At 38.8% G+C, this 13,301-nt stretch overlaps 1 non-coding gene across 1 annotated transcript; it reads right to left on the reverse strand.

The window, feature by feature from the left end:
- Positions 1-10,212: 10,212 nt before the first annotated feature.
- Positions 10,213-10,316, reverse strand: LOC112781510 (small nucleolar RNA R71). The gene has a single exon (XR_003192285.1). It is a non-coding gene; the product is annotated as a small nucleolar RNA R71 (small nucleolar RNA).
- Between the last annotated feature and the right edge of the window lie 2,985 nt (positions 10,317-13,301).

Consider the following 13,301-nt stretch of genomic DNA (forward strand, 5'->3'; position numbering starts at 1 on the left):
TCAAATATAACACATTTAGTGTAGAAGAGGCATGTTTTCATCCATGAAGCAAAATCGGGAAGGAAACACAAAACCATGCATTTTTTATGAATAAGTGTGAAAGAAAATTGATAAAACCCTCAAAATCCATACAAGATAAACCCTAAAAATGGGGTTTATCACACCGTCCTCGGTGCATGCAAAGAAGAGCAAGGTGGACGGGTTGCTATAATTGATGAGCTCCTTTAAAAGGTTGTGCGGGTAAACTTGTTTGTTGCCCCATTTAGAAGCTTCTCCTTTCCCTCTTGGTAGCTAACTTAAAAGAAAAGAAAAAAAAAGAGAATTAAGCCTACAACAAAGATAGCAAAGCAAATAGAACATAGGCGTGGGCTAATGCCAAATAAGAGTAGGGTTCTCACTACATGTTAGCTACGCATGTAAGTGAGAAAAAAATATAACTAAGGGCATATCACTACTACTTGATGCAAGAATAGAGTCAAAGCATGAAGAGCATTCAGAAGCATCAAGTTCAAACAAGAAAGAGTGGGTCATACAAGATTAAGCATTGATTTAAAAATTTCATCACCCAAAAATATCAAACAAGTCAAGAAGTACCAAACCTAACTAAGAAATTCTCAACAATTGAGTAAAAGAATTCCACACTATTATTAAAATAGGAAACTTAGAAAAGAAAATAAGAACAAGCTATAAAAAAATTAAAATACAATGAATGATAATATGCAAATGCAACATATAAAAGAAAATGAAAATAAGAAAAATAAAAAAGTGGAAAGTTGAGGAGAGAGAGAAGAAGAAAGTAAGAAAGGAAGATGAGAGAAGAAGAAAGGTAAAAAGAAAGAAGAAGGAAAGAAGAAAGGGAGAAGAAGAAAGAAGAAAGAAGAAAGGAGAAAGAAAAGAAGAGAAGAAGAGAAAAGAAAACAGGGCAGAACAGGGGAAACAGGGCGCAAAAAGTGATGCGTGTGCTTCGGCGACGCATACGTGTCGGTAGGCAGGATGGTGGATCGAAGCGTAAGCATCGTCCACGCGTACGCATGGATTGCAGAGAGTACAGGTGACGCGTAAGCGTCACCCACGCAAACGCGTGGGGCCAATTAGTGCTACTCGCATAGAACCAGCACCACTCCAACACAACTCTCTGGTTTTTGTACTAGGAGTTCAAATATGGCGCACAACGCGTGCGTGTCGGCCACGCATACACACCTTTTTTTTTTAAAATAGAAACATGGCACTCTCCTAATCTATATGGATTCTAAATCAACCAAAATTCAAATTTGACAACAAATCTTTTGATTTTCGAAAAATTTTCAAATACAAAACAAACAAAACTTACACTTCAAGCAAAATACAATTTAACAACAACTATTCTACAACTTAAGGAAGAAAGCTAATCAAACAAACTAGCAACCCAAACACTAAAACAAGAATATGCGAAGAAGAAAAGTACCTAACAATGGCAACTCAATTCATTCATTCATTATATATACAAAAGAATGGAAAGAGTTTACCATGGTGGGGTGTCTCCCACCTAGCACTTTTAGTTTAAGTCCTTAAGTTGGACATTTGGGAGGCTCCTTGTCAAGGTGGTTTATGCTTGTATTCATCCTTGAACCTCCAAGAATGCTTGCTCCTCAAACGGTTGTCAGAATTTCCAACCGCCTTCACCAAGCTTGGGTGAGGTTCTTCCGAAGATATGAGCTCCCAAAATTGGTCTTCATGTTGTGATCCGGGATCCCATATCTTATTTTCACACCCATCTTCTAATTGATCATCATGATTCCACTTGGGTGGTAGGCACATAGAATTCTCCTTAGAGTACCAAATTCTCCTCCTAGACCCATACAATTTAGCACTCTTCGAACCATAGGACCTATGCCTTGAGGGTTCAACCTTTATGAGCCTAACATTGTTTTTCCAACCACTACACAATTCTCTTTTACTCTTGACTCCACAAAGAGCTCTAAGTTGCCCATCCATCTCAAGCAAACCATATTCAAGTGAAAAAGTAAAGTTTAGGGATAAGAATTTTATCCACTTGAATTTTGTGTTGGATGGTCACTTAGGAAGGGGTGTCTCCAATGGTCTTGCAAGTTTCACTCCCTTGTGCTCTTCTTTGATTATCTCCACCTCTTCACAAGCTTTTTCAATTTCAACCTCTTCCTCTTGGTAGCTTCCTTTCAATTCAATCTCTTCTTCATTGCTTACCAAGAGTGTGGGAGGTTGTGTATCTTCTTACTTGATCTCTATGTCAAATCCAATAGGAGACGATTCAATTATAGATAGGAATTCATCAATGATTGAATCCATCTCTTGATCAACCTCTTCCAATATTTCATCATTCATACTATGCCTTGGAGGTTGCGCATTATCCTCCTCAACATCATTTTCAAGTTCAATGGAAGAAAGTTCAACAACTTCCACAAAATCATCAACAACATCACTTGGTGTGGAAGTGTTCTCAAGCTTGAAATCCACCTCTTGTTCAACTTTGCCTAGGCTTTCAACCACTTCTTCTTCATCAACAATCTCTATCCTTTCCACTTGTTACACGACACACTTTATTCTCTGCTCTTCGGTTGATTCTCCATATTCCTCCGTGGAGATGCTTTGTCTACAGTATGAATCTCATACGTCCAAGTTGGCTTTAATCTTGGCAAGATTAGCCTCGATAGCTTCGTTCATCCTTTGGGCTTCTTCTTGCTCCTTTTAACGGATGATTACTTGAGGCCGGTCTATTGCTTTCTTGAAGCGATCCATTGGCTCTTGTTCTACTTGACTAACATAAGTAGGATCATATTGCTCTTAGATTGGTGGGTATGGGTATTCTTCCATGGAAGGTTGTGGTGGAAAGGGGATTTCATTTTGTGGTTGAAAGTTTTCATACATGGGAGGTGATTCATCTTGGTAAGAATAGTGAGGTGGTGGTTCTTGAGGGTATTGGTGGTGGAATTGTGGCGGTTCTACATATGGTTCATATGGTTCAAAAGGTGGTTGGTATGGTGGATATGGATTGGGATCATATGGAGGTGTTTGGTGGTAATAGGATGTGGATTGAGAATATGGTGGTTGAGGACTATGTTGAGAGTATGGTGCATGGAATGATAGTGGTTGAGTAGCATAATCTTGATAAGAGCCATTGTATCCATGGGAATGATATACATTATAGGAGGGGTTGCAATCATGGTAGATTGGTTGAGGAGGTTGCCATGAGGGTTGCTCATATGGATGTGGCTCCCTTCTCAAGAATTCTTCCCTCCCATAATATGAGCCATCATTAAAGTTTCCATTACCTACAACATAGTCATGACCATACCCAAAATTACAAGGATGAGAATTCATATGGAAAAGAGAAAGTCAAAACAAAGAATACCAAAAAGTAAAGAAAAAGTAAACTCCTAAGTACTAGCAAAACCAAGAAATAACCAAAAAGTAAGTTATTTACAATATGAACCATAGCCGATAATATAACACCATTGCAATTTCTCAGAAACGGAGCCAAAAATTTGATGATAAAGAATTATTTTTGGTCTAGAATTTCTCTTAATAAAAAAGGAAATTCTTTATAAGCATAGTTCCAAACCAACTAATAATTCTCAATCAAATTTTAATAATCGGTTTTGGTTGTTACAAGTACAAACCCAATGAAAATTAACCAAAGTATTCAAACATCGGGTCATATCACAAGGAATTGCAATGAAGTGCTCAATTATTGGCTATGAAAGAACAAGGGGGGTTTGATTGGTAAAAGGGCAAGAAAATAACTGGCAAGAAAATAAAGTAGGCAATGATTACTTGCATCATCTACCCTTTTTTCTTGTCTAAAAAGGACCATAAAAGAGCATAATCTCATTTCATCATTGCAATTTATGAGTTAATTGATGAATATTATAGTACATTGCTTTGAAATGGGGTTGTGCTAAATTTCAGGTGAAAAAGAGCAACAAAAAGGGAAGAAAAACAACAAAACAAGCTGGGCGTGTGAAACTGGCGTGCCACTTGGAACAAACGCCACAAAATTGTATGGATATAGCACGCCAGGAGATGGGCGTGGCACGCTAGTATTGAAGTCCAAAGAGGAGTCTCAAGCAATTACATGGGCGTGACACGCCAGGAGCTGGGCATGGCACGCCAGTGTAGTTTTCCAAAGAGCAATAATGAGGGCCACTAAAGGGGCGTGGCATGCCAGGTTGGGCGTGGCACGCCTAACCCCTCACATACTATGGGTGTGCCACTTGAGCCATGGGTGTGGCACGCCAATTTATCACTCCATAAAGGATCATCACCTGGGTATGCCACTTGGTATCGAAGACGTGGCACGCCAGCTTCAAAAGTCACTTGGGCGTGCCACTTGAAGAGCCAGGCGTGGCACGCCAAGCTTAAAAGAGCCACACTAAAAGGGCGTGCCACTTGAGCATCAAGGCGTAGCACGCTAGTTCAAATTTCCAGAGATGAGGACAAAAGCCCAAAATGCTGGGCATGCCACTTGGTATCGAAGGCGTGGCACGCCAAGCCCTCACCCTCACTTAGGCATGCCACTTGAGCATCCAGGCGTGGCACGCCAATGTACAAAGGCCAAAGCAAAGGCGGGGCATGCCACTTGGTGTCGAAGGCGTGGCACGCCAGCTCTAGATCCTTACTTGAGCGTGCCACTTGAATGCTGGGCGTGGCACGCCAGCTACTGGAACAAAGAGGAATAGTGGGTGTGGCACGCCAGTTATATTTTCTAGAGAGGGAGATAGGAGGCCAACCATATGGGCGTGCCACTTGGTATCAAACGCGTGGCATGCCAGCTACCGTTTCCCACTTGGGTGTGCCACTTAGATCTCAGGCATGGCACGCCAGCATCACCAATCAATAAAAAGAAGACCTGGGCATGCCACTTGAGTTCTGGGCGTGGCACGCTACCGAGGGAGCCTAGCACACAAATGGGCGTGGCACGCCAGAACCTGGGCGTGCCACGCTAGTTCAATTTTCCAGAGAGAAAGACCAAGTACACATAATGGGCGTGGCACGCCAGACCCTGGGCGTGCCACGCTTGTTCAACTTTCCAGAAGCAAGAAAAAGAGGGAGAAAACCTAGGCGTGCCACTTGAAGTCGAAGGCGTGGCACGCCAGGCTACACAATTACTTAAAGAACCCTGGGTGTGCCACTTGGGCTCGAAGGCATCGCACGCCAGGGAGGCCAATGAAGGAAGGCATGCCACTTGAAGAGTTGGGCGTGGCACGCCAAGCCAGATTTAGAGTTGGGTGTGGCACGCCACTAAAGCGCCAATCACATGCTAGCTAGGAAATCACATTTGTTGAGTTTCTTTTCCCTCCAAATTGTATTTTTCTTTTCACTTTTGTAATTCCTTTATTTTCTAGTGCTAGGAGTAGTATAAATACCCCCCTGAAGATACTAAAAAAGGGGTTAAGCAGTTGGGAAGCTAAGTTGTGGAGTAGAGTTTTTAGTTAGATTTACTTTTTCACTTTATCATCTCTCCATCTCTTGTACTTTTCTCTGAGCTATGAGTAGCTAAATTCCCTCTCATTAAGAGAGGGAGCTCTGTTGTACTTGATGGATTAATGATAGTTAATTTCTTCTTCTCTTCATCTTCTCTTTGATTTGCTAGAAGGAATTTCATTTTAATGATAGTGTTCAATTATCTTGGAAAAGAGATTGAATGCAAAATGGGTTTCATAGGAACCTTGGAAAAGGAAACATGAAACCAAGCTAGAAATCCCTTCTCACACTTGAGTAGGATCTGGGTTTTGGTATTTGGATATGGTGACATATAATCCTCCCTCTACTTGGACCTATGATGATGTGTGGTATAATCAGGGACCAAGCATATCTCTCTTCATGAGCAATTAGACCAAGAAATTGGCTATTGATCAAGATTTGAGAGATTGAGTCACTAAGGGATTGGGGCTCAATCAATCATGATTGCCAAGAGGTCAATGAGTTGCATGATTGAAGAGGATATGAGCTGGATTTAATCCAAAGAGACAACATCTCCTGATCTCAATGAATTCCCCTATTCTTATCTTCCACTTTCTTTATAGCTTTCTTTACATTCTTCCAATCCCCATTCCCATAAGTCATTTAAGTTTCTGCCCTTTTACATTCTTGCCATTTCCATTTCTGCACTTTACTGCTTTCTTTACTTTTGAGTCATTTATAATTCTGCCCATTTATAATTCTGCAATCACAATCTATTCTGTTTAGCTTGACTAATTCACCAATTGATTAAAATTACTCAAATCAACCAATCTCTGTGGATACGATCCCACTCCATTGTGGGTTATTGATGAGCGGATAATTTATACCCTTTTTGGCATTGTTTTTACATAGTTTTTAGTATGATTTAGCTACCTTTTATTATAATTTTATTAGTTTTTATTTAAAAATCACATTTCTGGACTTTACAATGAGTTTATGTGTTTTTCTGTAATTTCAGGTATTTTCTGGCTGAAATTGAGGGACCTGAGCAAAAATCTGATTCAGAGGCTGAAAAAGGACTGCAGATACTGTTGGATTCTGACCTCCCTGCACTCGAAGTGGATTTTCTGAAGCTACAGAAGCCCAATTGGTGCGCTTTCAATTGAGTTGGAAAGTAGACATCCTGCGCTTTTCAGAAATATATAATAGTCTAAACTTTGCCTGAGATTTGATGGCCCAAACTGACGTTCAAAGTCAGCCTAAAACATCTTGGCGTAAAACGCCCAAACTGGCACCAGAATTGGAGTTAAACGTCCAAACTGGCTCTAAAGCTGGCGTTTAACTTTAGGAACAGCCTATGCACGTGAAAGCTTCAATGCTCAGCCCAAGCACACACCAAGTGGGACCCGGAAATGGATTTCTGCACTATCTGCACTTAGTTACTCATTTTCTGTAAACCTAGGTTACTAGTTTAGTATAAAAACTACTTTTAGAGATTCATTTTACATCTTTGGAATATCTTTTGATCACCATAGACTATCATTTGGGAGGCTAGCCTCACGGCCATGCCTAGACCTTTCACTTATGTATTTTCTACGGTGGAGTTTCTACACCCCATAGATTAAGGTGTGGAGCTCTACTGTTCTTCATGAATTAATGCAATTACTACTGTTTTCTATTCAATTCACGCCTACTTCTTCTCCAAGATATACTCTTGTTCTTAATTCAGTTAAGTCAGAATGAAGGGGTGACCCGTGACAATCACCCAATCTTCGTTACTCGCTTAGCCAAGATCGCGTGCCTGACAACCACAAAGCGGTCTACATGATGTTCAACGTAGTCATTGGACGACAGCTGGAGTATACTCTTTTGGTATTCCGAGTAGGATCTGGGAAGGGATGACTGTGACTAGCTTCAAACTTGCGAATGTTGGGCGCAATGACAGTGTGCAAAAGGATAATGGTCCTATTCCGACGCTAGCGGGAACCAACAGATGATTAGTCGTGCGGTGACAGCGCATATGGATTTGTTTTCATCCGAGAGGATCATACAGCTTGCCATGGAAGGAGGTAACGCATGGTTGGAAGAAGGCAATAGGAAAGCAGAGGTTCAGAAGTAACAAAGCATCTCCATACGCTTATCTGAAATTCCCACCAATGAATTACATAAGTAACTTTATTTTATTTTATGTTTTATTTATATTTTAATTATCAAAACCTCATAACCATTTGAATCCGCCTAATTGAGATTTACAAGATGACCATAGCTTGTTTCAAGCCGACAATCTCCGTGGGATCGACCCTTACTCACGTAAGGTTTATTACTTGGACGACCCAGTGCACTTGCTGGTTAGTTGTGCGGATATGTGAAAAGTGTGAATCACGATTTCCCACACCAAGTTTTTGGCGCCGTTGCCGGGGATTGTTCGAGTTTGGACAACTGACGGTTCATCTTGTTGCTCAGATTAGGTAATTTTATTCTCTTTTTAAGCTTTTTATTTTCGAAAAATTCAAAAAAAAAATAATAATAAAATATTCAAAAATTTTATTTTGTTCTTCAAAAATTTTAAGAATGAATTCTAGAGTTTCATCATGATCTGTTGAAGCCTGGCTAGCTATTAAGCCATGTCTAAATTCTTTTGGACCAAGGCTTCTACTTATCATTGCAGGAGCTTTTTGATTCCCATCAATTTGGCTGTTGTATATAATGCTCTGCTGAAGCTTGGCTGGCCATTGGCCATGTCTAAGCTTTTGGACCGAAGCTTTCACATAAAGCTTGGCTGGCTATTAAGCCATGTCTAAATTTTTGGACCGAAGCTTTAGACTAACATTGCATGATTCCTGGTATTCTTATTAAAAATTTTGAATTTCTTTATTTTCTTTTCCTGATTAATTTTCAAAAAATCCAAAAATTTTAATAAAATCATAAAAACCAAAAAATTTCATGTTTAAGTCTTGTGTCAAATTTTAAGTTTGGTTTCAATTTCATCTTTTTAATCTTTTTTTTATTTTCAAAAAATTCATGCATGTGTTCTTCATGATCTTCAAGTTGTTCTTGATGACTGTCTTTGTTTGATCTTGTGTTTTTCTTGTTTTGTATCTTTTCTTGTTATTCATATGCATTCTTGAATTCTTATTGTCTAAAGTTTAAAAATTTTTTAATTTTGGTGTCTTGCATGTGTTTCTTTTCTTAAAAATTTTTCAAAAATAAGTTCTTGGTGTTCATCTTGACATTCAAAGTGTTCTTGCATGCAATTTTGTTTTGATCTTAAATTTTTTATGTTTTGTTTCATTTTTGTGTTTTTCTCTCTCCTCATTGAAAATTCAAAAATAAAAAATAATATCTTTCCCTCATTTCACACATAAATTTCGAATATTTGAGTTGATTTAATCAAAAACTTTTAAAATTTAGTTGTTTCTTGTTAATCAAGTCAAAATTTCAAATTAAAAATTCTATCTTTTTCATTTTTTCTTAATATCTTCGAAAATTTTAAAAATTTGATTTTCAAAATCTTTTTCTTAGTTCATATTTTCGAAATTAACGCTAACAATTAATATTTTGATTCAAAAATTTTAAGTTGTTACTTTCCTATTAAGAAATGATCAATCTTTAAATTCTAGAATCATATCTTTTAGTTTCTTGTTAGTCAAGTAATCAACTTTAATTTTCAAAAATCAAATCTTTTTAATTTTCTTTTCAAATCTTTTTCAAAATAAATTTCAATCATATCTTTTTCAAAACTTAATTTCAAAATCTTTTGTTACTTCTTATCTTTTCAAAATCGATTTTCAAATCTTTTTCAATTAACTACTTGACTTTTTGCTTATTTTACTAATTCATATCTTTTTCAAAACTACCTAAATAATTTTCTCTCTCTAATTTTCGAAAACTCCTAACCACCTTTTCAAAATTCTTTTTAAATTAACTACTTGTTTTAAATTTAAATTTTATTTTATTTCTCTTTTTAAATTTCGAATACTAACCAATAATTAAAATAAAAATAAAAATATTTTCCTTTTATTTTAATTTAAAATTTGAATTCTCTCTCTCTCTCTCTCATCTCTTTCTATTTATTTATTTATTTACTAACACTTCTCTTCTTCTTATAATTCGAACCCTCTCTCCCTCTCTGTGTTCGAATTCTTCATCTTCTCTCTTCTTCATTCTACCCTTCTATTCTTCTACTCACATAAAGGAATCTCTATACTGTGACATAGAGGATTCTTATTCTTTTATGTTCTCTTCTTTTTCATATGAGCAGGAGCAAGGATAAGAACATTCTTGTTGAAGCTGATCCAGAACCTGAAAGGACTCTAAAGAGGAAGTTAAGAGAAGCTAAAGCACAACACTCTGGAGAGGACCTGACAGAATTTTTCGAAAAAGAAGAAAGAGATGGCCGAACCCAACAAGAATGGTGGAGATGCAAGGAAGATGCTTGGTGACTTTATTGCACCCTCTTCTGACTTCTGTGGAAGGAGCATCTCAATTCCTGCAATTGGAGCAAACAACTTTGAGCTTAAACCTCAATTAGTTTCTCTAATGCAGCAGAATTGCAAGTTTTATGGACTTCCATTGGAAGATCCTCATCAGTTTTTAGCTGAATTCTTGCAAATCTGTGACACTGTTAAGACCAATGAGGTTAATCCCGAGGTCTACAAACTTATGCTTTTCCCCTTTGCTGTAAGAGACAGAGCTAGGACATGGTTGGACTCACAACCTAAAGATAGCCTGAACTCTTGGAAAAAGTTGGTCAATGCTTTCTTGGCCAAATTCTTTCAACCTCAAAAGTTGAGTAAGCTTAGAGTGGAAGTTCAAACCTTCAAACAGAAGGAAGGTGAATCCCTCTATGAAGCTTGGGAAAAATACAAGAAATTGATCAGAAGGTGTCCTTCTGACATGTTTTCAGAATGGAGCATCATATGTATATACTATGATAGTCTGTCTGAATTGTCTAAGATGTCATTAGACCACTCTGTTGGAGGATCTCTTCATCTGAAAAAGATGCCTGCAGAAGCCCAGGAACTCATTGAAATGATTGCAAATAACCAGTTCATGTATACTTCTGAAAGGAATCCTGTGAATAATGGGACAACTCAGAAGAAAGGAGTTCTTGAGATTGATACTCTGAATGCAATATTGGCTCAGAACAAAATATTGAATCAGCAAGTCAATATGATTTCTCAGAGTCTGTCTAGAATGCAAGTTACAATAGGCAGTACTAAGGAAGCTTCCTCTGAAGAAGAAGCCTATGACCCTGAGAATCCTGCAATGGAAGAGGTGAATTACATGGGAGAATCCTATGGAAACACCTATAATCCTTCATGGAGGAATCATCCAAATTTCTGATGGAAGGATCAACAGAAGCCTAATCAAGGCTTCAGTAATAATAATGGTGAGAGAAATAGGTTTGGCAATAGCAAACCTTTTCCATCATCTTCTCAGCAACAGACAGAGAATTCTAAGCAGAGCCACTCTGACTTAGCAACTGTAGTCTCTGACCTATCTAAGACCACTCTCAGTTTTATGACTGAAGCAAGGTCCTCCATTAGAAATTTGGAGGCACAAGTGGGTCAATTGAGTAAAAGAGTTACTGAACTCCCTCCTAGTACTCTCCCAAGCAATACAGAAGAGAATCCAAAAAGAGAGAGCAAGGCCATAAATATAACCAACATGGCCGAACCTAGTGAGGAAGAAAAGGCAGTGATTTCCAGTAAGGAAGACCTTAATAGATGTCCACTGGCCTTCAAGGAGTCACCTAATGAGGAACCCAAGGAATCTGAGGCTCATATAGAGACCATAAAGATTCCACTAAACTTACTGTTGCCATTCATGAGCTCTGATGAATATTCTTCCTCTGAAGAGGATGAAGATATTATTGAAGAGCAAGTTGCTCAATATCTGGGAGCAATCATGAAGCTAAATGCCAAGTTATTTGGTAATGAGACTTGGGAGGATGAACCCTCATTGCTCATTAATGAACTAAATGATCTGTTTCAACTGAAATTATCTAAGAAGAAACAGGATCTTGAAAAGTTCTTTATTACCTTGTATCATAGGCACCATGACCTTTGAGAAGGCTCTGGTGACCTGGGTCAGGGATAAACCTCATGCCCCTCTCTGTAATGGAGAAACTAGGGATCTTTGAGGTGCAAGCTGCAAGAATCTCACTAGAGATGGTAGACAATTCAAGGAAACAGGCTTATGGACTTGTAGAGGATGTCTTGGTAAAGGTTGAAGGCCTGTACATCCCTGTTGATTTCATAATCCTAGATACTGGGAAGGAAGAGGATGAATCCATCATCCTTGGAAGACCCTTCCTAGCCACAGCAAGAGCTGTGATTGATGTGGATAGAGGAGAGTTAGTCCTTCAATTGAATGAGGACTATCTTGTGTTTAAGGCTCAAGGATCTTCTTCTGTAACCATGGAGAGGAAGCATGAAAAGCTTCTCTCAACACAGAGTCAAATAGAGCTCCCACACTCAACTTCTAAGTTTGGTGTTGGGAGGCCATCATCAAACTTTGAATCTCTATGAAGCTCTCTAAGAGCTCACTGTCAAGCTATTGACATTAAAGAAGCGCTTATTGAGAGGCAACCCAATGTTATTTAATTATAATTATTTTATTTTCCATTGTTACTTTATGTTTTCTTTAGGTTGATGATCATGTGAAGTCACAAAAACAACTGAAAAGTCAAAAACAGAATGAAAAACAGCATTAAAAATAGCACACCCTGGAGGACAGGCTTATTGGTGTTTAAACGCCAGTAAGGATAGCAGAATGGACGTTTAACGCCCAGCCTGGCAGCATTCTAGGCGTTAAACGCCAGAATGGGTAGCACTCTGGGCGTTTAACGCCAGAAAGGGCTGTTTGGCATCTGGCTGGCGTTAAACGCCAGAAATGGGCATCTGGCTGGCGTTTAATGCTAGAAATTGGCAGCAGAGTGGCGTTAAACGCCAAAATTGGCACAGAATGGGCGTTTGAATGCCAGCATGGTGCATGGACTCAAATTTCTTGACACCTCAGGATCTGTGGACCCCACAGGATCCCCACCTACCCCACATCTTCTTCTCTCTTCTTCACACCTTTCCATAACACTCTTCCCCAAACACCCTTGACCAACTCCATCAAAACCTCTTCCCCAAACACCCCTCACCTATCAAATCCTATCCTCTTCCCCACAACCTCTTCACCACTCACATCCATCCATCATTAAACGTCATCCATCAAATTCAAACCATTTCCCTCCCAAACCCAACCCCTCATACACGGCTACCCTCTCTCCCTTACCCTATAAATACCCCTCCTTACCACCTTCAATTTCACACATCATACACAATACACCCCCTTGGCCGAACCTTCTCCTCACCTCCATCTCCTCCATTTCTTCTTCTTCTACTCCTTTCTTTCTTCTTTTGCTCGAGGACAAGCAAACATTCTAAGTTTGGTGTGGGAAAAGCTAAAGCTTTTTGTTTTCCATAACCACTAATGGCACCTAAGGCCGGAGAAACCTCTAGAAAGAGGAAAGGAAAGACAATTGCTTCCACCTCCGAGTCATGGAAGATGGAGAGATTCATCTCAAAGGTCCATCAAGACCACTTCTATGAAGTTGTGGTCAAGAAAAAGGTGATTCCTGAGGTCCCCTTTGATGACATGTCACCATGTCATGTTTTTCTATGCTTTTTCATACAAGAAATTTATGATTAGTGCTTAAATATTGCATTCTTTGGTGCTTAAATGGTATATTTCTTTGATCTTTTGATTTGATAAACTTTGTAGGAAATAAGAAGAAAAAGAAGCAAAAAGAGCACAAAATAAGCTAAAAAGAAGAAAAGAGGAATTTTGGGCACACTTTGAAGTTGGAGCACACTTTGGAGGCTTAGGCC

Source organism: Arachis hypogaea, chromosome 19, assembly GCF_003086295.3.
Source record: "Arachis hypogaea cultivar Tifrunner chromosome 19, arahy.Tifrunner.gnm2.J5K5, whole genome shotgun sequence".
Lineage (NCBI taxonomy): Eukaryota > Viridiplantae > Streptophyta > Magnoliopsida > Fabales > Fabaceae > Arachis > Arachis hypogaea.